The 25,027-nt window shown below is 32.3% G+C and overlaps 1 protein-coding gene across 1 annotated transcript in view; it reads left to right on the top strand.

Moving 5' to 3' along the window:
• Positions 1-499: 499 nt before the first annotated feature.
• LOC145254538 (transient receptor potential cation channel subfamily M member-like 2) overlaps positions 500-25,027 on the top strand; it is a 401,110-nt gene continuing 376,582 nt past the window's right edge. Inside the window, exon 1 of the mRNA XM_080113067.1 lies at positions 500-536. The gene's annotated coding sequence lies outside the window, so the exon portion shown is untranslated. The remainder of the gene's footprint in view (positions 537-25,027) is intronic.

Raw genomic sequence — 25,027 nt, 5'->3', positions numbered from 1 at the left:
TTATATGTACTTATAAAGCAAACACTTTTATTTAAAAGAAATTCATAATTTCTCTCTTTCTAAAATAAATAAATACGATCGCTGGAAACAACAACAACAACAAACAAACAAACGGAGGCGACACTCCGCGAATATTGGTAGGAGGTAAAAATAAAATAAAGTAGGAGGAAGAAATAAGGTTCACTGCCCTTACGAGCGCTAGAACTTCCGTTAGCAGACATTAATATCGTGTCCCATCATTCGCTTCGTAATTATTATCAATATTATTATTTTTTGGTGGCGGCGTCACTATAGTGGACACCAATAATCGTTCAATTATGATTCCATAAAAGAAGGAAAATAATATAAAATCCACATATATATATAATATATATATATATATATATACATATATTATATATATATATATAATATATGTATATATATATATATATATATATATATATATATATATATATATATATATATATATACACACACAAAATATAATAATGGACAGTGGAAGTCCTAAATCGTGGACAAGATTGGCTTTCTTGGTAGGTAGAATGTTTTTTGAATTTATATTATTCGTCATTTTATCAGTGTTCTCTTCCTTCCTTCTTTTGTCTGCTTTTCTTTCTTTCTCTCATTCAGCAGTTTTATTTTCTTTTTTTAAAGCAGATTATTAAAATGTGAATTGTTGTTTTTAGTCTAAAAAAAAAAAAGGAAGAAAAACAAAAAAACAAACTTCAGTCGCAATATGTTTAATTATAGAGGGTGTTTTTCTGTTATTTATGTGAAAATAAAGTGAAAACTAATTCATTTAGAGAAGAGAAAATAGCAAGCACTCTCTCTCCGGTCCTCCTTTATTTTTTTGGACTTATTTGATCTGTAATGAGTTTCATTAGAAAATTAAATATCTATATATATCGACTCTTTATTATGGGGGAAAGATTTCGTCTTTGTTCGCATTTAAAAATCGATACTTCACTTTAAAAGCATTAAAAAGTATATATGAAGTGCTAGAAGATCTGCTATTTTGTGAGTCAATTCGCTGCGACTCATTATTATTATTATTATTTTAAGTAGTTGGAAAGTTCTTTTTTCTATGAGCTTTAATTAATTACATGATACATTATAATTGATATAATTTGACTTGTATTAATAAAAAGAAAAAAAATTGATTTAATTTAATGTGCACGGATTTTCTTTTTGTAAGGGCTATTCCGAAATATTTACCGACATTACCTGAATAAATCGAGTGTAGGTGTACTTAAACGGAAAAAAGAAAGACTTTCATTGATCGATGGGAATAATGATGATTATAATAATAATGATAATAATAATTATTATTATTTATATATTTATTTCGATTTTATTTTAACTGTTTTACCGTATTTAGTTATTAGTAAGGACTTCGTTTTAAATGTCGCAATACGGAGCGATAGAAAACCCGCACAATTCAATGCGGGGTTTATTTACAACTACAGTCTGTTATATAAACAGAGCTACCTAAAAATAATTTTAGTCAATATTTAAATTAAATACTGTCTGTGTGATCATTTAATGTTTAATTTATTATTAAATTGGTACTAGTGCAGAGTGTGATCCGGACGTAAATAATAACGTTATTATTTAAAAAGCCATTCTTAACATGGGGAGGGTGTTTTGTACCTATTTTATACTTCAACCTTACAATTGAATAAAAAAAACATATAAACTTTAATTAAACTTGGAAATACGATTTAAAAAAAATAGCGCGGACGGATCACTCTCTCTCTCTGCACTACAGATTAAAACTATAATTAGTAAAATAAATTCTAGTGCAATAGTATTGCACTGCAATACTGCAATACTTCGTCGGTGTTTTGCACGCAGTGATCGAAAAAAAAATAGCGATATCTTATTGTTTATTTATAATTAAATACAATAAATAAGTTAACTTTTTCATTACTTTACATTAAGACTAAAAATTGTTCAGTTATAAAACCACCTACATATTTTATCCTCAAGTTATAATTTCCTAAATTTTTCGATTGTTAGTGAAACTTTTAATTCAAACTTTACTTAGAACATATAATTAATGACAATTAGAATTAGTTAATCTAATTAACTAAATTTATTTCAAAATGTTTTATATTTTCATATTCGAATGATGGATAAATATTTCGTAATGTATTTTTTTTTAAAGAATTTTACTGATACTTGTGCAATGTACACAGCCGTATATATATATATATATATATATATATATATATATATATATATATATATATATATATCTTAAGCTAAATTCGATTTTTAAAATATTTTATTAAATTGTTAGGTGAAAATACAGAATAGTTAAAAAGCGCTCATCCTCTCCACGTTAAGAATGGCGTTATAAAATAACGATACTAGTGCAGAGAGTGATCCGCGCCGGACGTAAATAATAACGTTATTATTTAAAAAAGCCATTCTTAACATGGGGGGGTGTACCTATTCTATACTTCAATCTTACAGTTGAATAAAAAACATATCAAAACTTTAATTAAACTTGGAAATACGATTAAAAAAAAAATAGCGCGGATCACTCTCTGCACTAGCACCAAAATAACATTACAATTTCAGCAGTCAGCACTGTCCGTAAACTCAAACTACAAGTTAAAAAAAAAAAAAAATCTCAGATATCGTTAATCCCTACGTTAATGAAATTGCGTAATCACTTCTCGCATGTCTGTGTTTCTTGCTCCTATGGTACACATTACTTTTTTTTTTTTTTTTAATATTTGCTTATTTATTGCAATTTTTCGAGTATAAAAAAAAACCCTCAAAAGTATTGATGCGTCCATTGATGCGATTTATATTTTAATATTTCGTTATACGTTAGATCGACTTTTTTTTTATTGTATACATATCCTTTAATTGGATTAATTTTGCAAAATATAATTTTTGTTTTAGTGCACTTTAGATGAAAACTTTCGACAATACACCCCCCCATTAGAACTTACTCTTTGAGGCGATTATAGTGAGTGGCTTGCCACTCTGACTTGTGGTTAGTTATAGAGTTAAAGATTTTTTACCATCCCCCCCCCCCCAAAAAAAAAACGCACAAAAAATGTCTGGCTTAATGCCCTAAAACGCTGATTTCACAATGACCCGTAAATGAGATCATTTTACTTTAAATTTATGTGAAAATAACTCTAAAATAATACTTTTTTGACAATTTTTTTTTTTTTTGAGGTTATTCGGAATCTTATCTTATTGTTCCAAGAGAGGTAACTCTATTTTACTAAGAATTGTAAAAAAAAAAAAAAAAAAAAATGAACTACTTCATTTAATGTAACAAAATTTTATAAGGTTAATAACAAAAAAAAAAAATGTAAAATGCGACAATATTGTAATTTGTCTTAAAACATTCGAGTAATTGTAAGAAAAAATGATTTTTTTCAACTACTTTACTAAAATAATTACCTCCCTTAGAACAATGAGTTAAGATTTCGACGCGTCATCGTATAAAAAACAGCAGGATCCCATTTTGTTTAGTCACGGAGATTTAGTTGAAGGTGTTCATCTACAAATTTAATAGATTTTCTTACAACGAAACGAAAAGACAAAAGATGGGGAACAATTAAGGAAATAACATTACAAAAGAAAGATTCCTGGGCAACGCCGGATGGGAACACCTAGTTTAACAAAACGATTTTTTTTAAATGTTTTTTTTTTTTTAATTATTATTAATAAAACGAACTTGTATAAAATTTAACTGACTAAAACGGACTTTTTTCTCATTGCTCGTCAGCTTTGTCGCGTGATCGTAAACGAATGACAATATTTTGGTAAAGAATAAACGGAAATAAAAACATATTGCATAAAGTTAAAATTCGGGTTGTATTTTGTTTCGAACAATTATAAACGATTAGTCTTGTCTCTTTTTAGCAGCGATTTCATTAAAAAAAAATTTTTTTTTCTTTATCAACAACACGCCACTGCAGTCTTTAGTCTTAACAACCGGCCGGTATTTGTATTTTTGTCGTTTTTTGATATCCAATTAACGGACACAGTATATCAAGGTTGGCTCATGAAGAATAATAAATCTTCTTCCTTTATTTATTTTTAATCTTTTATAATCGATGCTTAAAGGATTTCTGTTCAACATGGCGTGTTTACACCGTCCGTCAAAAACGACGGAGAAAGTTATGCTCCGTCAGTGTTCGCACTTGATATTTGTCCATGAATTTTACTGACATATTTTTTAATAACATCATAGAATTGCATCAGTAAATTTTTCATATATAATTAACCATTTTTTGAGAAGTTAATTTTTTTTATTCTTCCTAACTTTATTTCAAGGCGGTAACGTGGTTATGCAATTTACTATGTGCTTTCTCGCTTTCTCTCATTAATTGAAATAGCCTCGTTTGCTGGTTAGAGAAAGGCACGTGTGTTACTCGCTAACTGTTGCGTAACGTGATGGAAGTGTGTGTGTGTGTGTGTGTGTGTGTGTGTGAGACGAAATAACGTACACCTTCTGCTGCGTGCTGCGGCTGCGCTATCCTTTTATCTGAAGCAGGGTCTTCTACACTGGAACAATCTTTAACGCTTTTTCGGGGTTTGTATTACTGTACACATAGATTCGAAAAAGTTGTCAAAAAACAAATGTATAACAAATAAATGTTATCAAAAGCAAGATAAGTTACTTTTCTACCAAACTGGATATATTTTTCGTGTTTTTATTCAATGTAACATGTTTATTCAGCTCGAAAAACATACAGTGTTTACCGATGTATTGGAACATTCAAGATGGCGTCTGATTCTCTCTTTAACACGGTAAGTTTGGGAAAAGGTGTTATAAATAAAAACCCAGATAAAATACTGTTAAAAACTCGCTCAATATATGTTACCATGACATAGGTTGACATATATTCGGCGGGATTTTAATAGTATTTTGTCTAGTTTTTTATTTATAACACCTTTTCCCAAACTTACCGTGTTAAAGAGAGAATCAGACGCCATCTTGAATTTTCCAATACATCGGTAAACACTGTATGTTTTTCGAGCTGAATAAATATGTTACATTGAATAAAAACACGAAAAATATATGCAGTTTGGTAGAAAAGTAACTTATCTTGCCTTTGATAACATTTATTTGTTATATATATATTTTTTTGACAACTTTTTCGAATCTATGTGTACAGTAATACAAACCCGTTGATTTGTTGTTTTTTGTCTAATTCTAGATTTTAGAGTCTATGTAGGAGGGGTGTATTTTCTATATATAAATTTAATATAAAAATGATCTCACAATTCTTGATTATCAACTTCCGGAAATTTAACGCAGAAAAAAAAGCGTAACCAACATTAAAACTGATATCATTTGTGCGTTATTCTGTTTGAAAATTGACGATGGTCAGGAAATGGGTGATCGTTTTACGTTAAAAACAGGAAAGTCATTCCCTCATAAAAACTCTGAAATGTTAGCTTATATATATATATATATATATATATATATATATTAGCAAAAGTACCCGTCGTTGACTGGGTTCAAAAACAGCCTACAGAAAATGGACTCTGATTTATGAAAGTATGATAGGTTATGAAAAGGAAGGGTTGTACTGAGATAGCTTCGAATTTGGGGCTATCAAAACCAAAGCAAAATATGATGAGAGTAAAAATAAAATAGATAAACCCCATAATTTATTATACCATACCTGTTCCACACTGAAACTCTTATCACAATATTTTGTGGATCTATATTAAAAAACCTTGTTAAACTTTGACATATTTCCATTCTATGGAGGTCAGACGCGAACGAACAACCCATAATTTTATTATACCATATTTCTTTAAACTGAAACATAATTATTAAAGTATACTTACGCAGATAGATATGAAAAGTCTTTATTAAAGTTTGTGCCTTGCCTATTTCCATTGTATGGAGGCCAGACGCGAACGCAGACCTCACAATTTTATTATACCATCGCTATTTAAATTAAAACATAGTTATCAAAGTATTCTTATGTACATCTATATCAAAAACACTTGTAATCGTTTTTTTTTTTTTTTCCATACTTTGTGGACCAGGCACGAACGCAGACCCCACAATTTTAATGAACCACCGTTCTGCCAGATCAAACATACCCATTTCTGTGTCTCGATACATCTATCATTATATGTAATCGGTTTTTTTAAAATAGTCAACCATATAGGAACCTATTCGTGACCACACACACACACACACACACACACACACAGCTTTATATTATGCGTATACAGAAAGGGGAAAATGCTTAAACTAGTAATGGTCAGATCAATTTACGTTAAAACTATACAGGAAAATGATCACCACTCTAAAATCTTAAATATTTGATTAAAATTAATCTAAAACAATTCTCTTACGACATGATCGATAATTGCACACGCGCAAAAAAAAAAAAAAAAAAAATCCTGCGTAAAACGTACACACACCCTCATTCACACACAATGGATAAATATCGAAAAAGCGTCTAATTTTTATTTTTGTCCCATTGAGTTTGGAGCATGTCTAGAAAGTCCTCATATGAAACCGACCTTGTCATATCCAGCCCTCGTGAGGAGACAAGTAAATCAGATGATCTGTCTGTATTTATTCGCGCACTTGCTATAAAAGACACACAAAAAAAAAAAATAAATAAATAAATAAAAAGAAAGAAAAATAAGAGACGCGTTTCCAGTTCGCGAGAATAAACACTACGACAATCAGTGAATCACTTGCTTCTTCCTTTTCAACTTTATTTTCAAGTAGCTAAATAATTTTAGTCTGTTTTAACAATGTTTTATTCAAATGAAACATTGGAAACTTAGTAAATATTTATTTTTACTTTTTTATATAATAAACAAAAATGCAATTGTTTGTTCGAAAAAGGGTCGATGACTTTTACTTAATTCAGCCACCATCGTCAATTCAATTATTTTCCTTCAAGAAGAGTTTGAGGTCAGGTCGATTAATAATGAGGAGATCCCCTTACTCCCACAAAAAAGGCGTGTAGGTGGGACTGGATAGGGGTACACTATAAAATATGCCGTGGATCGGTCGCGTCGGTAACTGTACTAAATCCTAATCCTAAAGGAGGGGGTAATGCCTGGGATAATAGCTTTCCGAGAAGGTTGTAAAAATAATTAGTGCTCCCATTGCACTCTACAAAAAAATCCATTTTAAATTTCGATAATAAATGAATGAAAATAAACCCGACATCAAGTAAATACATAAATTAATTAAAATAATTGCTAAATTTGTAAATTAACACTCTTAGGTACCCCACTACCCCACCCCCATAAAATTATGATATTACATAAAAAGAAAAAATGCAAAACTTAACGGAAAGAAAGCAAATATGGTTTAGAATTAGATCAGAATAAAACTCTTATATTCAACATAGCATTAAAGAAGATGTACAAATAAATAAATAAATAAATAAATAAAATAAACCCGGTTTTACTATAAGAACACCCGTATTTTTTTTTTTTTTTTTACTATAAGAACACCCGTGTTTTTTTTTGTTTTTTGTTTTGTTATCAACGAGAACGAACTCCTGATAAACAAATCCCTATTCCCGAAGGCGGAGGAGGTTGTGTCTGGGATAATGGTTTTAGTCCAAAAGCCTTTTATGTAATCATCAAAATACCGCTAAAAAAGAATGCGGCCACGCTGTTTTATAACGTTGCACCCAAATGCACTAAAGCGACAAGGCGGAAGTAGCAATCTTAAATTAAATAACTATCTCTTTATATTTTTTTGTTCGGCACATGCTTTCTCCCCCAACCTGGCAAATTTAGAAAGCCATTCTTAACATAAGGAGGGGGCTTTCTGAACTCTTCCCTGTCGCGGACGGAACTCCCCTAAAATGAAAACACGATACTTATGATCGTGATTTTAGATAGGATTTTCACATGAAATTCATTTTTTACGGTATCTTTTGTTTATGAAATTGTTAGGTTAAAGTATAGCTTAAAATAAAAAAAAGCCTTCCCTCCTCGTATTAAGAATGGGTTTCTAAATAACGTTATTATTTTTAGCACGGTCCGTATTCTACATAAGTACCGAAAACAATTAATTTGCCGGTTAGTTAATATGCGCAAGTGCTTTTTTTTTTTTTTTCTTGTTCAACCGAGATAATTTATTTACGTTTTGGCAAGGTAATGTTATATAATCTTATACTTCAGGTTTAAATGTTTATTTCCACGATATGTTCCATTGTTCCGCTTGTCATCGTATTAACTCCAAAAGCTTCTTCGGTGGAATGGATTTTGGCATTATCTAAATGGCCCCTAAACGTCTTTTTACTTAAAAATCGTTTTTTTAGTAAAATATAAAATTAAATTAAAGCAGGGGGGATCTCGCAATTATCACCCCTTATTTATTTATGTCGACCATATTTCTTTCCACAGTTGACGTTTTTGTCCGCGTTTTGTGTAGACAACTACACTTGATATTTTTTAATATTTAATTAAAAAAAAAAGCATCATATGTTTAAGTACAGATAAGTTATTTGGGGGCAATAAAACTACCGAAACCTATTACACTATATATAACCCCCGGCTAATTAATAAGATAGTGCTTTGCTTTGCTTTGCGTTGGTTGCATGGGGAACAGTTGTCATATCGGCTGAGGTTCACCTTGGCGTCATTATTGTAATCTGTCCTGAGCCGTCTACCCAGGATGAGGTATGGCCCGGCCCGGTACTAAGAGGCACACCTTCGACATTTACACCTTCCATCGAGAAGCGTAGTGAGACAGTGAGACACCCATATGGAAGAACTCCGTCCGATCCGTTCTCGGCTATTTTTGTACCGGCCAGGGTGCTCTCTACTGCTCTCTCTAGGAATCTGCCCCTGCCTTATTAAACTGATTTCGTGGTCAATCTTGCGGCGGTTGGAAATGGCTAAACATTGGCACTCGTTTTTTTTTTTTCTTTATTCTTTACTCCACATGAAAAGCATGGATAACATTACGGAAGAATTTAATTGCCACTGGCTAATGCAAATTCTAAAAATAATGCCTTTTCTACACTCTAAAAAAAGGTTAAGATAGTCAACTGATCGATTTTTTTTTTTAATATATGGCTTTAAGTCAAAATAGTACTTAATTGCCATGTCGAAAATTGTAATATATCTAAAAATTACGAAAATTCATCGAATAGAACAATTGTAGTTGTTTTTAGCAAAAAAATAAATAAATAAAAATAATAATAATAATGTTTATCGCTATCGGCTAAAACAAAACGTCAGCCATTAAAGTGGCGAAAAGGAAGATAAGTATGTCCCTTGTACTAGCAAGCTTCAAGGTGTTCACATTTCCCCAAATTTTCCGTAAAAATTACTTTTAACTATAAATAATTTTCTACTCGACATATTGTAAGTTTTTAAGGTACTTGTACAGTTTAATAAAGACATTAAAAAAATGAAAATATCGAAAAAAGTTTAAATTGTACGTATCCGTTTTGGACTGAAGATCTTTATTTGATCGAATAGTTTTTTTGGTATTATTATACAAACACCGTGACAGCGAATTAGTAAAATCTTTTACGTAGTATTCTGTTACGTTTCGGTGTGCTGAACACGAATCTGAAAACTGGGTTAGGGTTAGGGTACATTTTTTTCTACTAATTCGCTGTCACGGTATTTGTATAAATTTACCGTTTTTTTTCTTTTTTTTTTTTTACAGCGGAAAATACGTTTTTATGAGAGCACGTTGAAGTCCGCCATTTTGAAATTTATAGAGCACGCCACGGGGAGATAACTCCAGTTAAATCGTCGATACTCCCTCCCCATATTTAATAATAGCTTTTCTTCCTAGAAATCGAATATTTTGCTCAGTATCATAACAAATTGTTTTTTCGCGGTAAAAAAACAAAAACAAAAAAACCCTACTTCATGAAATTAAGTGAAATTTTTTTTTCAGAACTTCGTTCCATAACGGATACGTACAATTTAAACATTTTTCGATATTTTCATTTTTTTTTAATATTTTGATTAAACTGCACAAGTACCTTTTTTAATATTACTATTTTCGACATGATAATTAAGTACTGTTTTCCTCCACTTAAATCAGCATAATGAAAAAAAGTCGACTCTATCCTAACAAGCCCCTCCCCCCGCCCCCAAACCCTCTTAGATTTTGATAATAAATAATAAAAAAAAATAACTTGGCATAGTACACAAAATATTTAATAAAAAAATTATCGCTCAATTTATAAATTCCCTCTGATAAAAATGTGATGGTACATTAAAAAAAAAAAAAAAAAAAAAAAAATGGAGGCGCTTCTACATTATTGGGACGAAATTTCGGAAATCGTAATACTGCATTTCACATGAAAACAATAGTATCTACGTATTCCTCGTATTATTAAGGTTATTATATCCAAAAATTACGAAACTCGATAAGGTATAAAATTATTTAAAGAAAAAAAAAGAAGAATTTGATGAAAACAATCGCAAAACACAGAAGAATTCGGACGAGGTAATTTTCCGTTTTGATTTTTAAAAAATGACGGAAAATGTTCACTTGCTAACACGATTAAAGTTGTTACGGTTAATATTCACGTAATTTCGACTGCATAGTTTGGAAGACACTATTGTAACTTATTAGAATTGACAAAAAAATCAGTTGAAACCATTGTTTTTTTTTTAATCTGAAAACTCCATTTATCGACTACAAAATCTTGTCCCAATTCTGTAGAAGCGCCAAAACGCAAAACTTAAGAAAAATATGGTTTAGAATTTAGGATTGGGATCATTCATCTTCTGATCTTGAGTATGTGATACAATGGGGAAAGAGGTGGCTGGTTACCTTTAATGCATCTAAAACCAAGTTTCTGTCTTTACATCATCAATCCTTTGATCCCCATCTCGCATCAGTTAAAATGAATCGCTCTTGTCTTGGGGGGGCTCCATGTTTTGACAAGCTCCTGGGCTTGACCATTACTCCTGATTTGAAATGGAACACACACATCAAATCTGTTGTCAAGGTCGCTGAGAAAATGGTAGGATTCTTCTATCGATCTAGTAGATATCTCACTGATGATGCAATTTTCTACCTGTGTAAGGGCGAAGTATGTGCAAGGATGGAGTACTGTTGCCACATCTGGACAGAAGCTGCTAAAAAGATCTTATCCTGCCTTGACAGTTCAAAATAGACTTCGTAGCCTAGTAGGGGATGCCCTTTTCTCTTCCCTGCAACCTCTTTCTCACAAGAGACGTTGCAAGCCTGTCTCTGCTTTATCGTTATTTTCATGGCAAATGCTCGTCTGAGCTCCAATCTATGGTCCCCCCCCCCTCGCTAAACTTTCTTGAGAAAAACTCGTCTAGTTGAACACTATCAATAATTTCTTCCACTCTATCTGTGCCTAAACCTAAATGTGGATTCCATAAACAAAGCTTCTTTCTTAGAATTGCACACCATTGGAACTCTCTTCCATTTGCCTGCTTTCCGACTGACTATAATATGGTCGTCTTCAAGTCTAACATAAACAAGTTCTTGATGAGCCGTTTCCCTTAAGTAATCCAATTTACCAAATTTCCACTACTAACAATTACTATAACATTGTCCCATTGACCACTGTACACTTATTAACCCTTATCCTCGAGTGGCCTCTGGGCCTTGATAACTAGTGACTTCTTTGTAAAAGAAAAAAAAAGTCAAATGATTCCATTTCCGGTCTATTCTAACTTTTTAGAGTTGTTAGCTTACTAAAAAAATTTAAAAATTACCATCACCCTAAGTCCGACTGGCAAGGTCGTAAAAGCACACGTAATTGCATAAAAAGTATACTCCTCAACTTTCTCAAAAGTAAAATTTTCAAACTTTATTTCATTGTGTGTGTGTGTGTGTGTGTGTGGAAATTTTTTTTGTTTTGATTTTTTTGTAAATTATATTTTACCTTTTATTTATACCAATCCGTAATTTATGAAGCTTAATGTAATTATAGAGCATATACCAAATAAATGACAAAAGTCTATATTTCAAATTTCACGCTGTTGACCATCTTACAATTTATTCCTTTAAGTACGTTGACATTCACAATTCTTGACAGCAACTTTACTTGTGCCAACTTGAAAATTCAAAATGGCATAATAAAAGAAAACCTAAAAAGTAATTGCAACTTTTTCCAATTTTCAGGTTTTGTAATTATGTCCAAATGCATATTATTTTCTTTTAGTGGATTGATAGTTGCTGTTTATTCTGAGGAGTTAAGAACAGAATAGATTCATTGATTGATATAATAATTAAATGAACGATTTTGTGCTACGAAACAGTTGCTGTCAAGAATTGTGAATGTCAGCGTACTAAAAGGAATAAATTGTAAGATGGTCAACATCATGAAATTTGGAATATAGGCTTTTGTCATTTATTTGTTCAGTCCTTTTGGACTGAATGGTTCGAAAAATTGTGGGGGGAGAGCGTTGTCATTATACGTTAAATTTATGTAAAATCGATTCTCTACTCTAAATTCTAAATTAATTGCTTTTTTTAAAATTTTTTTATTTCGATTAAGTTTTTTTAGGGTGTTCACACTTAATCGACTAAAAAAGGTAGAATCTCATTTTTAGGGTGTGCTGATTTGGTTGAATGTAAAAAGGAGGTATCTTTTTCGCTAATTTTTAGTTTTTAGAGGAAGACTGAAGTATTTGTATAGAATAGCGCACCACTAATTTAATGAGAATTCTATCCTTTTAAAATAATGTCCCCACCCTCAAATACTCGCTTAACACTAACCCTAAGTCGGGAATCTCCATAACTACTGAGATTCTTAAGTGTGCTATTTTGCACAAGCACCCAATTTTGTCCATGCCTCTATATTAAAATTATGAGACAACTTTCACGTATGCGTTTTTTCTCGCCTCTATAGTGCTTATTTGTACCGCGCTATTTTTTAAATAGTATTTTAAAGTTAAATTCAGGTTTTATGATATCTTTTTTACTATTAAACTAGCATTTCAGCCCGGCGTTGCCCGGGTGTTTGGATGTGTATGTTGAGCAAAAAAAAAAAAAAACAAGTAGTAAGAAGGCAGGCTCGAACCCGTACCGCAAAGGAGAAAAAGAACGGGGGGGGGGAACCCTGACGTCTTTGCTGTTACGACCACCGCTAAACCGGAAGTGACTTATGCTTAAAATCAGGCTAGACAATCGAAAGGAGAGGATGACTAAAAAAAAAAATTTTCGACCTAAACTGATGAAAAAGCTTGCCCTAACTCTAAATATCCTTTTATGTAAAATTTCACATGTTTGGACCAGAAATTGTTTGAGTAATGAGAGGTCAAATTTTTTTTTAACTTTGACCCCTATTATGACCCCTTAACATTTATCGTTTGGGGCTCAAATCAAGTTATTAAGTTAGATCCATGTCTAAGGAACCTATATCTAAAATTTCAAGTATTTAGACCCAAAATTGTAGGAGGAGTTTGGTAGAGTTCTCAAAGGTCAAATCGTTGAACTTTGACCCCTTAACAGCCAAATTTCTAGCTGACAACAGATCAAAGATTTTCCCAAATCTCAGTACCCTGTATATCAAACTTTGAGTTTGTAGACTGAAAATTGACAGTTATTACGTAGGAAAATGTATACACACAGACAGACATGTTCACACATATATATATATATATATATATATATATATATATATGATTGTACAGTGAAAGTACAGAATAATTACAGAACGCCCTCCCCTCCCGATGTTAAAAATTACTTTCTAAATAAGTGTTATTATTGCAGCACGGTACAATAATTGCATAAGTACCGCCTCAGTGTTATAGTCATTGCTTAATTTTAATCAAGAATGCAATATTATAAAATCCCAGAACGAACTTTAAAAATTTCTATTAAATAATTAATTACAAAATTAAATCGACCAGAATTCGTTTCTATCTTTTTATAAAAAAAAAAAAAAAGAAGCCAACTATCTTAATGTGTTAATAATTTAAAAATGAATTATTTCATGACCCTCCGAAATTTGAAAGCGTTTAATGTAATTTCTAACTTTTAAAATTCTTAACATTCAAGTATTAAGATTGAAAGTTTGGAGGCCATTGTTTGCACCCCATTATTTTATAAATTATGATTTGCACTTTATAAATTGATTTTTTTTTAATTTTTTTTTTTTTTATTGCATTTTCACCCCAAACAAGACACAATGCTATTTGATGTAGAGGGTTATTATCTGGAACATAAATTGAAGGGATACTATGTAGGGAGTTGAGCAACAAGATGTATGTTTACATTACACTTGAACTTCTGCATGTCAGTACAGTTGGGGAAGCAGGAACCCAGAAGGAAATTCCAAAGTCTAGCAGTTCTGGGAAAGAAACTATTAGAGTAAAAGGCTTTCTGACATCTGGGGATCTCTACTGTGAAGGGGTGGGATTTTGTTGCGTGTCGAGTTTGTCGGGGGTATTTACGTTGAGTGGATACAATGGCTTGTAGTTCGTCGGAGCATCCACCATAAATTAATTGTAAAAAAGGCAGAAGGATGCAACATTTCGTCGATGGGACAACGGTTGAAGCTTAGCTGACAGTTCAGGGCCTACTAAGTTGGAGACTCTCTTTAGAACCCTATCTAGGAGTGAGGAACTAGAAGATGCACCAGCCCAAATATGACAACAATACTCCATACATGGGCGAATGGTGGCCTTATAGAGGTACAGGATACTTTCAGGCATAAGTAACTTTCTAGCATGGTAGAGAGAACCCATCTTCCTTATAACAGCCTTGGCAATGCATTCAATGTATCTGTTCCAACTCCTGTCCCCTGTGAACATTAAGCCATTTTTATTTTATGAAATATGATTTGCACCTTATTATTTTAGTAAATATGATTTGCACCTTATTTTATGGTTGGTTGGTTTTGTTTTACGACATATCAACCCTTTTTAGGTCATTTAATGCCGAATCCAATGATTTTGAAGAAAAAAAGTTTTTAATAGAGTATATTTTTTTCTTTTTTTTTTTTTGTTTTAAGTCAGTTTCTATTTAACCCATAGTTGGGACTCTAACTACCACTCCGAGTCAGAGTGGACCTGGGAGCAATGGCAATTAAAGGGTGGCTCCACACTCCCCAAAGCCCGCAAGCAGAAGCCTCACCATCGGATATAGTTGAAGGCCATATCCAGGACCCCTTATTTTATAAAATATGATTTGCATCTCATTTTATAAAATGATTTGCACCTTATTATTTTAGTAAATATGATTTGCACCTTATTATTTTAGTAAATATGATTTGCACCTTATTATTTTAGTAAATATGATTTGCACCTTATTATTTTAGTAAATATGATTTGCACCTTATTATTTTAGTAAATATGATTTGCACCTTATTATTTTAGTAAATATGATTTGCACCTTATTATTTTAGTAAATATGATTTGCACCTTATTATTTTAGTAAATATGATTTGCACCTTATTATTTTAGTAAATATGATTTGCACCTTATTATTTTAGTAAATATGATTTGCACCTTATTATTTTAGTAAATATGATTTGCACCTTATTATTTTAGTAAATATGATTTGCACCTTATTATTTTAGTAAATATGATTTGCACCTTATTATTTTAGTAAATATGATTTGCACCTTATTATTTTAGTAAATATGATTTGCACCTTATTATTTTAGTAAATATGATTTGCACCTTATTATTTTAGTAAATATGATTTGCACCTTATTATTTTAGTAAATATGATTTGCACCTTATTATTTTAGTAAATATGATTTGCACCTTATTATTTTAGTAAATATGATTTGCACCTTATTATTTTAGTAAATATGATTTGCACCTTATTATTTTAGTAAATATGATTTGCACCTTATTATTTTAGTAAATATGATTTGCACCTTATTATTTTAGTAAATATGATTTGCACCTTATTATTTTAGTAAATATGATTTGCACCTTATTATTTTAGTAAATATGATTTGCACCTTATTATTTTAGTAAATATGATTTGCACCTTATTATTTTAGTAAATATGATTTGCACCTTATTATTTTAGTAAATATGATTTGCACCTTATTATTTTAGTAAATATGATTTGCACCTTATTATTTTATGTATTATTTTGTGCACTCCATTTTATAAATCAAAACATTAACTTTAAAAATAGTTTTGTAGCAATTTAGTGCAATTAATGATTTAATAACTAAGACATTGTAATACATTCAGCTGTCAAAATCCTAAATTATTTCATTAAAAGAAAACGACATATGTAAAAAAAAAAAAAAAAAAAAAACAGAACCACAAACCAAAACTGAAAGTAAAATTTCCGGGCAACGCCGGTAATAGATCTAAATTTACATATATCGCATTAGTTCACACAATGGTGTTGCTATTATGAGTCGCAATGCAGACGCATTATCACGGTCATGTCCTCTGGTGTATGGAGAGAAAAAAAAAAAACGCGTTTCTACTAAAGAAGGTGCTTGGTCACGTGATTCCCTTGTCTTTGTATGATTGGCAAAATCACATAATACTCCCACAGGTGTGTGTGTGTGTGTGTGTGTGTGTGTATATATATATATATATATATATATATATATATATATATATATATATACACACACACACATGTTTCGGTGAAGCTGAGGAAGAGAGGCCGGGTTTTCTTTATTCTATACCTCGATATTATCTGTCGGTTTTTACAATCAAGTTATAAAAGCGACATACTACCCTACTGTACATTGAAATAAATAAATGGTTACCCGTTCTACTCTCTTCTCCACTGTAAAGTTTTAAATACTTTCTTTTTTTTTTCTTTTTCTTTTAAATTTTCATGATGCTGACATGTTACTGCAGCAACAAAAAAATAAATAAAAAAACAAATAAAAAAAACGAATAAAAACAGATCTCATTTGCATTTTCCGGTGAAATCGTGAAGAAAACAAAAACATTACCATAACTAAATATTTATTTTCAATAAGCATGATTAAAATGCATCAGTAACGATAATCTGAAGTTGTTTTTATAATTTTTCAAAGAAAAACAAGTGAAGCATGCATGTTCCCCCGTGAGTGCACAGTGAACGAGACATTAAAAAATGACTAAGTTCAGCATTGCCCCCCCCCTCTCCATTTAGCCCCAAAAGTCCCCAGGGGACGTCAAATCCTGGTGAAAATGAACAAACGGTGCAGTTTTAGGCCTTAACATATGTAAATTTGAATTCTGCTCCATGCAAAAAAAAAAAAAAAAGAAATGACTAGGTCCATCCCATTTAACCCCAAAATTCCCCAAGGCCTTAACAGATTTAAATTTGAGTTCAACACCATGCAAAACTGTTAAATAGACATACAGAGAAAATTTTGGACAAATATGGTAAATAAGCACAAAAGTGTCAATTTGAGCCATTTTAACTTGAAAGGCACCCCTAGGGTAGCAACCGGAGTTTTCCCGGAAAATCTGTTCTGTTACTTTTTTTTACTCATATCATGTTTAATGTTTGTGCAAAATTTCAAAAAGAATTTCAAGGCATAGTTATTGAGAAAAGTGTGGACAGACGAATGGATGAACGGACAAAGGTGAATTTACAGGTGCACCCTCATTTTGTCGGAGGACCAATAAAATAAAAACTGTGCGGCCTCTATTTCGAACTTCCATTCTTTTTCACTTATAAAACAAAAGCAGAAAATGATCTCATTATCACTGACTTTGTAACTTATTCAAATGTATTTTCAATCATTTGAGTTCTTTTCTTTTTCTTTTTTTTTATAAAGGAGTCCTCACTTATCAAGACCCGAACGCCACTCAAGGATAAGGGTTAATGAATGTACGGTAGTAGTGTAGTAATCGTTAATGGTAATGGTTAAAGTTGGGTACAATTTGATTATTTAAGGGGGTGGTTCAACAAGAACTTGTTTGCATAAGACTTGAAGACTACCGTACTATAGTTGGCCAGGAAGCAGAATAATGGAACAGTGCTCTCCACAGGCTGGCAGTTCTAGGAAAAAAGCTGTGTTCGTGGAATCTGCGTTTAAATTTAGGCACATATAGAAAATAGGGGAAACTTGATAGTGGTTACAGCTAGTAAAGGTTTTTTTGTGAAAGTTTGACAAGGGGGACGATAGATTGGAACTCAGATGAACACTTGCCATGAAAATAACAAAGGAGCAGAGACAGGCTCGCAACGTCTCTTCTGTGGAAAAGAGGCTGCCAGGGAGCATCATCTACTAGGTTTCAAAGCCGGTTTTGAACCCTATCAAGGCAGAATAGGGCATGCTGAGCAGCTCCTGCCCAGGTGTGGCAACAGTACTCTATTTGGGGTCTTTGATATAAGCTTCCAATGTATTGGTAGTGAGGCTTCAATTTGGAGAGTCGGCATTAATAGCAGGTCCACTGACTCTGAGTGATAATACCCATTAGGGTCCTATCAATGGGTTGAATAAAACTTATTTTGGACACTTTTAGGCAATGTATTCGCTTTTATCCCAAATCATTACCACTGCTATCATACCAAAACTCATCAGTCCCTTTTTTACCATTTTTTTAAGTCTTGCTACGCTATATCACAACCCAATCAAATGCTCAAACTGTTCCCCCCCCCCAACTACCTTGACTATGACAAAAAATTGCATCTGATTGTTCCAATTTAAGAGTTATGTGAAAACGGCCATTAGTTGACAGTACTTGCATGTCCACTCTGTCAGGCTACCTATTATGGAATAAGTAGAAAGTATCATTTACAGACATTTATTTACAAAATAAATGCGTACAAAACTAATTAATCTACAAACCAATCTTATATATATATATATATATATATATATATATATAGGTACATTTACAGAATCACTCCTATCATTTTTCCATATATATTAACAAATATTGCTAAGGTAATAATAGTAATGAGACGATTCCAATATTTTTCCCGATTCTGATTCTTTTTAAATTCCTAAATATTTAGTTATAGTTGTTTAAATTACTGTAAAAACCGGTGTAATGTGTACAGATATTCTCACAAAAAGTAAAAATACACTTGATGGAGGTGTGTATTAGACAATTAGATCTTTCTAATCTTATTTTTCTAAAATGTAATCGTGATTGATTGAAATTAGTGCGGGAACTGAAGATTTATTTTTTTTAAACAAGGACGATTTGCAGTAGTTTGGAAATTGACAAAAATGTTATTCAAATTTTTTTTTTTTTTTTCATAAATAATTGAACACACTCGACTAAGATATATTTTTAGTAAAGAAATGGTATTTTAAGTAACTTGCAGAAGTCTAAATGTAATGTGAACAGACCTCTTCATGCTCAACTTCTCGCAGTTCTGTGTTAGATATGATTTCAAATAGTAGCCCTTTACATCTAGGTGACAGTATGCCTTGTTTGAGGTGAGAAAGAGTAAAAAAAAAAAAAAAAATCCTACACTAGTTAATGGCTCTGTTCTCATGATAGTCGAAAATACTTAAAATGACAAAAAAAAAAAAAAAAAAATCACCTTATCAGATCGGAGCAATTCTGTAAAATCACTTTCCTGTTTTGGCATTAAACGACCCAGCAACGATGGATATGCTGTAAAACCCCCAAAAATCAACTAATCAATAGTGATGGGTTGATTCCAATACAATTATTGATTCCTTACTAAATTTCCGATTCTGATTATTTATAAATCTCTAAATATTTAACTATAAAACGGTTATTTTGTTCTAATTACTTGTAATTAATTGTAAAAATACATCTTAAAATGTGCATATATTTTCTCAAACGTAAAACCCACTTGTGAGGGAAAGGGGGGGGTCTCTAAATTATAGCTTTACTGAAATTTTAAATCAATAAATATTTATTTTATTGTTACTACCAACAGTGGAAGATTTTATATAAAAAAAAAAAAAAAAAAAAACTTATTTGCTTAACGTGTGGGTGGATATGTACTCGCTTCCACTAATATAAGAAATGTTAATGCTGAAAATAAAATGAAATGAAATTACTAAAAGGGATAATTAGCATGTCTTTATTTTTTACCCCAAACAAAGCAGATTGCCTCTTAGACTGTAAGAGGCTATTATTTGAGATCGTGTCTAACAAGGGACTGCGAGGAGTTGAGCAGAAAAATGCCTGTTCACATATTTAAACTTAGTTAGGTTAGTACAGTCAGGTAAGCAGAGTGGGAATTCCAAAGTCTAGCAGTTTGATGGAAGGAACTCCAACACCTAGGGACCTCAGTAGTGAAGGGGTGGTATTATGCTGCTTGTTGGGTTAGACAGGAGTATGTAGGTTGAGGGGGTACAAGTATGACCAGTTCATCAGAGTACATTCCATTAACCTTTTTACCACCATATTTTTAATCATGAATTTATGTTCTTGACTCAAGGGAAGGAGATAAAGGAAAAAAAATATCACCAAAATATTGACAAGATATAAAAGTAAGGTATTTTGAAAAACGACTTGAAAGTACAAGTTGGCAGTAGAAGGTTAAAATACTAATGCAATATTGCAGTGATAGGACATGGGTTGGAGCTTGACCGATAAGGCGGAACCTATTAGATTTGAGACTCTTTTGTTTGGATCCTGTCTAAGAGTGAGAGATTAATGGTAGATGCACCAGCCCAGATGGAGCAACAATACTCTGTGAATAAGCGAATTGTGGCATTGTAAAAATATAGGATACTCTTTGGTGGGAGTAATTTTCTAGTGTGGTAGAGGGAGCCCACCTTTGTAGCAGCCTTGGCAATGTTCTCACTGGATTTGCTCTAATGTTAACTGTAAATATGGAGCCGAGGAGTTTTAAGAATGGGATGTCAGGTAGGATATTATTTGTCCTGGCAATCGTTGGTTTATTTATTTTAATTTTTCTTTTTTTTTATTTACCTTGAGTGCAAGGATTAATGAAATGAAATTATCAGCTGAAAGATAAAATGAGGAACACTAAAAGTAATCTTCTCCAGCTGCAATGCACTTGTTGTATCGTTCCAACAACTTCTGGAAAGCTCCATGAAAGTCCTCTTGTGTGAGTGTGTCAGTGACCCTCGGCACAGCTTCATCTACTCATTCGGCTCATAACGACAATCTTTAAGGTTTTCCTTGAGCTTAGGGAATGATCAGAAGTCACAGGGAACAAGGTCTGGAGTATAAGGAGGATGAGGGACTGTCTTTATGCCCATAATGTCGTTCTTTCTGATCTTTTCTGAGCACCCTTGGGACAAACTTTGTGCAAATCTTCCATGTCTTCAGTTCCTTACGAATAACTGTGTATATAGTTCCCACACTGAGATCAAACTGTGCACTTATTGTCTCTATAGACACCAGACGGTCCTTATCGATGACATTCTTTATTTGGCCGATCAACTCTGGTGTTCTAACTTCCTTACTCCTCGCACACCTTATCTCTTACAGACTCCATTCCTTCCTTGAATCTTTTATGCCAATCAAAAACTGATGCTTGATGCAAGCATGATTCATGCAAAAGCACTTTGAAACATTCCATATGTTTCTGTAGCATTTTCTTCAAGTTTAAGACAAAATTTTATTGTATATCATTCTTTTAAATTGTCCTCATGTCCAGGTTGCATTTTCAAAATTCACCAGCTGTGACAATCAGGTTTTAGTAGGGTGTATTCCAATGCCTGCGGTAGCTATTCATTTGAACCTGAAATCATACAAATTAGTCAGTCATCTCATAAGATGTGTAGCAATAACATACTGAATTTTCAAGAATCTATGAAACAATTTTAAATGCCTGTACAAAAAAGTCTGGAAACTTATTGAAGGCACCTCATACAACAGAAAGATATTGGAGAAAACAAATGCCAACAATAATCATCTGATTCATCTATAATATAAATCTTGCCTGTCTGTTTAAATGCATGTATGTTTGTATGTCTGCCTAAAACTTTCAACAGAGGTGACGGATTTTCATGATCAGTATTGTTTTGAAGCTTGACCCTTCGGGTGACAAATATAAAAAAATTGGCTAAAAACATTAATTTCTTCACCTTCAACTGGGCACTTTTCTATAAGGAGGGGTAGCTTTTTTCACCAATATTTTCAAGTCATCCCCTCTTTTCGGTTGACTAGCCTTAATTTAAACCTTCGTCACTTCCGATTTGGCAATGGATGCAACGGCAAAGACATCATTTTTTTTTTTTTTTTATGTTCTTTTCCTCATTTGTGGTACGGGTTCGAGCCTGCCTGCCTGCCTACTACCTCTTTTTTTTTTTTTTTCTTTCTCAAACACCCGGGAAACGCTGGGCACCCAGGCTAGTTTGAAATGAATGGATTATGTTCAACAATAGCAACTTTAGAAACAGACTGGATAGAGTCTTTCATTTTAAGTCTGGTGTGAAAGTTACTCCTAAGGGCTAATCAAAACAGGGCGGGGGGTCTTCAAAAAGAAAGTCATTCATTTCAACCGAGGTAAAGAAAAACGGCAAGATCTTCATCACCAGTGCTCTTCAAAGTGCTGTCATAGACAATTGTCATTTACGTAGATGTCAACAAATGATACCAGGACTGATACAATGATTAGTAGCATCTATCGAGTTATTCATTTTAACTAATTTCAGTTAGTTTTTTCATTCATTTATGGAAAAGCAACTGTTGAAAAATCGGTAAAATTTTAACCTTTGCCCCATCATGTCGACGGAAAATTGAGAATTTGCTTCTTTAGTGCAATTAAGCATTAGCACCCTGAAAAAATAATTAGTGAGCATTCACTTTTCTATATATATTTAGCAGAAAATAGTCACCCAGTTCTTGACCATCTAGTGTAAGATGGAACGAGTAACCATTTTATTGTGTTTCCAAATTGACAGCTATTTCGTTTTTCATCTTTTGTGAAGAAATGAAGGAAGATATTAATTTAATCTTTTTTACAGTGAATTACAGATATGAGAGAGATAAGAGTGCTTTTGCACTTCGCACACAAGATTTTCACAAATGTTGACTCCTGCTTGACTGGCAACTGACCTAAACCGTCAGAATATGTTGAGCATTGATCAAATTGATCAGCCAATAAAAAAAGTGATAACAAACGTGTTTAGCCAGTAAAAATCAAAGCAGACGACTTTTAATAAATTGGAAGAAAACACCATGAGTTTTTAATCATGCGCAAATTTAATTAGTTCAACTTTAACCCTAAAAATAAAACAAAATTTACCAAAAAAATCAAATGATTTTACCTTAAAATTCTCTTGAAAAACAAAAATAAAATATTTATTCATGATACCAGGGTGTTACATTTTATTGTTTTCCCTTTTATTTTTTCATTGTAAGTAGTTTTTATTGTAATCAGTATTCAATAAATGTTATTTTTTATTTTCTAGTGTTTTTTAAATTTTATGAATGCTTGGCATATTTCAGCAGTTTATGTCAGTTGCCGATCGACCCTGAATCATAAGAACTTGGTCTTTTGTTATCTTTTCCTCTCAGCTCAGTTTCGTAGCGGGGGGGGGGGGGGCATGACATTTGCAAGGGGCAGTATTTTGAGGGTGTAAAAATAGAAAATAGAACAAATTAAAATGATACAAAGCTAACAAAAAATCTGAAATTTTATACCAAAATGAGTTTTTAGGGTCGTAATGTTTTTGTTTTATGTGTGTAATACTGTTTGTAAACATATTTTTCAACTGTAGCATCAGTTTCATGTCCAATAAAAATAAATATTTAAGTTGAATACAGCGGGGGGGGGGGGGGCAAATCTTATGACCGCCCCGGGTGGCAACAATAGTTGCTATGCAACTGTCTCAGCTCTATTTTAACCCAATATCATTGGAGACACTGACTTCTAAGGTTGCTTTAAAAATAAAACTATTATTTGCTTAACGTGTGGGTGGATATGTGCTCGCTTCATTAAGATAAGAAATGTTAATCCTAAAAATAAAATGCAATTACTAAAATGGGTAATTAGCATGCCTTTTTTTTTTTTTTTTTTTTTTTTTTTTTAACTCATTTTTACCTCAAACAAGGCAGATTGCTTCTTAGAATGTAAGGGGGTATTATTTGGGATCATGTCTAAAGAAAGTTCAGCAGTGAAATGTCTGTTCATATGACATTTAAACTTCAGTAGGTTAGTACAGTCAGGGAAACGGAAAACAGGGAGGGAATTCCAAAGTCTAGCAATTCGATAATTTTTATTATCATTAGTATCCGATAAATGTTTTTTTTTTATCGTAGTGTTTTTAAATTGGATCAGCTCTCGGCATATTTTGATGGTTTACGTCAGCTGCTGATGAAGCCAGAGTCAACATTTATGGAAATCTGGTGTAGTTTACTCAGCTGCCAGGCTATGCCGGGGCAACATCAAGGAAATCCAGAGCGTTATGTTGCAAAAGTACTAAGATATGAATAGAAGGGGAAGGGGGTGGGCAAAATAAGGAGACAGGCTTCTGGAAAATATATTTCTATGAATATATTTTAATAAAACCATCATTTGCTTCTGATGACAAAAAAAAAACACTTAACTTTTAAAGTGGGTGATTTCTTTACAATATTCATTTCTGATGACATTTCCAACTTGTTTTGCTTCTCTTCAACACAAAATAAAATACTTCAAACTTCAAAAGAACCATAAACTTGGGTAATGTTTGTTAAAATTTTACAAAACTGGGAAAGATTTGAATTTTCACAGAGGCACCTTTTGCCTGAAACAAAACTGAACTCTCATTATCCATTCTTGTGCCAAATAGCTGTGTGCCAAAATTCATAATGATCAATCAATTTAGGAGGATATCCTTTACATATATATTATGGAACTCTTTCCAAACAAGGCATGAAGCCACTTGATGAATAAGAAATACTAAAGGTAAAAAAAAACTAGCCTAGTGTTAGATGGATAAATTCCAACCCAGAAAACAACAAATCTTCTTTCCCCTTTGTCAGAAACATCTCTCATGGAATGTGAGAACTAAAGGATCAAAATAAGGGAAGCGAGAGTCACGATACAAACATATGCACATACTTAACTTTATATATGATATAGTCATCAATAGAGCTGTTTTATCGTTTCATGACTCATCAGTGTGGCTAGATATAACAAGCATTTCAACTCTAATCATGATCAATGATGTTTTCTGTCTTATTTTTCTTATCAGTTTGTTCAAGCTGGGGA

The sequence above is a fragment of the Euprymna scolopes genome, chromosome 3 (genome assembly GCF_053919585.1).
Source record: "Euprymna scolopes isolate OS-2025 chromosome 3, ASM5391958v1, whole genome shotgun sequence".
NCBI lineage: Eukaryota > Metazoa > Mollusca > Cephalopoda > Sepiida > Sepiolidae > Euprymna > Euprymna scolopes.
The sequence above is the reverse complement of the archived record's forward strand: the minus strand, read 5'-3'. Positions and strand labels throughout refer to the sequence as shown.